This window comes from Crocodylus siamensis, chromosome 10 (assembly GCF_052110815.1).
Source record: "Crocodylus siamensis isolate JL-2025a chromosome 10, ASM5211081v1, whole genome shotgun sequence".
NCBI classification, from domain to species: domain Eukaryota; kingdom Metazoa; phylum Chordata; order Crocodylia; family Crocodylidae; genus Crocodylus; species Crocodylus siamensis.
In genome coordinates, this window is record NC_143404.1 from 48,256,458 (window position 1) to 48,259,555 (window position 3,098).

General features: G+C 45.0%; 1 pseudogene; it reads right to left on the reverse strand.

Moving 5' to 3' along the window:
- Positions 1-1,709: 1,709 nt before the first annotated feature.
- On the reverse strand, positions 1,710-1,787 carry LOC149856553 (U4 spliceosomal RNA; annotated as a pseudogene).
- Between the last annotated feature and the right edge of the window lie 1,311 nt (positions 1,788-3,098).

Here is a 3,098-nt window from a genome sequence, read left to right on the forward strand (position 1 = left end):
TATCTTTGCCTTGATATTTCTTCCAGTGAAAATGGAGGACTTTAGCTCAAAGGACCATGAAGACAGCACAAATTCCTTTTCATTTAAACAAGCTTTCAGTGTTCTATTTAGCAGTTGAAGCAGATGCTCCAGCAAGGCACCAGACTTCCAGAGATGTTCCTTCTTTTCAAATCTTCCACCTTAACTACCTGAATGCCACATAAGTATCAAAGCAGAGGCCTGACCTAGTGAGAGACCTGAGCTCCATTCAGCTGCTCAAACAACCTCAGAAAATTGCCACCATGATTCACAGCTGGCAGGAATGAATCCCACTGTTGTCTTCTTGATAGCCACAGTTTGAAGATGTTCTTCTAGAAAAAGCAATTACTCAGTTTCAAATGTTCACTGTCAATGTGAGCAAAATTCCTGAATACCAGGCAGTGTGGATGGAGAGAAAGTCCCCTCATGTTATTCATCATCTCTGCTAGAAAGGTGGAAATGAGCAGTCTTTCACTGCATCTACGGGAATTATTTAAAAGTGTTTGTGGAGAGGGGTGAAGATAGGAGGGCAGGAATGTGATAACCTCAGGACCTGACATTTTAAGTCCTTCCTGCAGTAGGAGACTATTCAGGCCAACTGCAGAAAAGATTGGGAGCAGAGTGAAGAACGCTCATTTCTTTAGCTGTGCAATTCCATGTATCACAAGGGAAACGTCTGTCTAAAGGGCCATAGAAATAAGATCAGATGTGTTCCATCTTATGTTGTTTGTATACCACCATCCTGATCAACTGTAAATCTCAGTCTTCAGTTATGGGGACTGAGATGAAACAGCTTTAGTACTCCATCACTTTAAGGACTGGAGCAGGCAGCTGCTGGGTGTCTGATGAGGGCAGCCATTTTAGAGCCCAGTTCCCCTGGCTAGTGGAGCAGTTTGTGATCAATAGCTTTGGAAGTAATTTGCCCAGTAGAGCTTCAGCTCTAGGAACAGGTTGGAGGTAAGGGTGAGGATATGCCTTATGGTCTTAGGCATGGCTGAAAACTGCACCCTGCTGGGGTAGGGAGACCTGGTGGGACTGCCTGTGGTGGGGCAGTGCCACTTAAATGCCAGGATTGAGAATCTCCCTAGTGAAAGGTGGGTAGGGATGCCTTAACCCGAGCCCCCACCTTAGGATGGGTGAGTTAACCGGAGTGGTGTGCCAGGCACACAGGGTGGGACACCTGAGCCTACAGGTGTGTTTGACCCCATGCCCTTGGGAGAGGGCAGAGTGGTGGGCCAGGCATATCTAGTAGAGTGATACCTGAGCCTATGGGGGTGTTCAACCCTACACCTGAACGAGAGAGTGGTGTTGAGAGACCCAGAGCAAGGGAAGAGAATGGGGCCCCAGAGTGGAAAGGGCAGAGTAGTGACCCAGTGAGGGGAGTGGGGCAAAGTCAGCCCACAGTTCTGTGAATCACCCATCATTCATTCAGATGAGGGCCACAGGAGAGGCTCAAAAGGCTGCATGCCTGCTGGCTGAGGTAAGAAGAGAGACGCCTGATGGCCCTGCGGTGTTGCTCAAAAGGAACTAGGGTGGGGTCTGTGTGGCTCAGGGAGAGAAGCATGAGAGCCCTGGTGAGATCAGGGAGAGTGAAACAGGCCCCAGCGAGCAGTGGGTATTATGCATGTGTCTCAGAATGGGGCAGTATGTAAGAGGCCTAATTGTGTGTTGAGTTTGGTATAGCCTTAAGCCAGAGAAAAGTTTTCAATTAGCAATAATTGCACCTTGGATTAACCTCATTAGCTATGATACTGCCACTGTGCAAAGCTAAACAGTGTGATCTGCAAGGTATGGGATATGTAAAGGGGTGGTTGGAGTATGTACATTTGGCCCTCATCATCAGGGCAGTAGAAGGGCAATGTCTCACTTATCTAACAATTGGAACAACTTAGAACAAGACAAGCAGGTGAACAAGGCGGGCAATTTGCCCAAGGACAAAGGAGCGCGCTGGTCTTGTGACTCGGGTCTGGGAGTTGACTCCTTTCTGTCACAGTGACTCCGTGGGAATATTGGTGACTTTTTTCAGATTCATGGTGCTGTGCTGAAACCTCCTAGAGGAATGTGTTCCATCCCACAAGGCCACTGGTTCTAGATCCCTTTTCTTAAAGACAGAAGGCTCTACATAGTGCTACAAGTTGCAGATGGTACATGGAATCAAGATGAATGTTTCTTTTTCTGTCTTAGAAGACAGTCCAGTCTTTGGAACCTCTGAGTATTACCTCTAGGACTGTCTCACCCCCAGAGTAATATTTTCCTATAGATGCATGATGAATAAAAGCCATGTGATTGCTCCATTCCTATAGAATGACCCTAAGAAGCACCCAGTTCTTTTCTTACTGCAATGCTGCAATCGTCACATAAACTAATCCTGAGCATTAAACCAGTTTGATGAAAACTATTTGTTAAAACAGAACGGTTGTGTACAGAAAAACATAGGGCTCAATTTGTTATTTCCACACCACACATTTAGCCTCGCTGTCTTTCATTTCATTTCTTACACTTGCCTGACCTTAACTCTAGTGCCAGCTGCTCTCTGCACATGATGTATCCTGACTCCTCCACAATGTGAGAGAATTAGGATCTTGCTAAAAGCTGGTTTCATATTTCAAGCATTTGCAATGGGAACACTTTTAAACCAGCAACAGCTGAGGTACCATAAGCAGATCAGCTATGTCTGTGACCAGCAGTATCCTGTAATGGTGGCACCTTTTTTTTTTTTTTTAAAGTCCTGAGAAGGTTCTGATTCTATTCGCAGTACAAAACTGAAGAAGGGCTAAACTTAGACATCATTTATCACAGCTTTTATGGACCTCTTAAAGCTTCATGAAAGAAATACTTTCCGTAGTCAAGGTAGTGCATTTTATTATGCTCATCCAACAGCATAACCTTAGCTTAACTCCAGGTTAATGGAACTTATGATAGTACTGAAAGAATAAAAATTCCTAATGAGCAAAAGGAATCCTAAATCTACATTCCTTATAAGACAGTTAAAGTTGTACAACCTTAGATTTGACCTCAGGAACAGACTTGAACAAGCAAAGGCTGACTGAGCCATTAAACACAGAGCAGTGAGCTTTCCT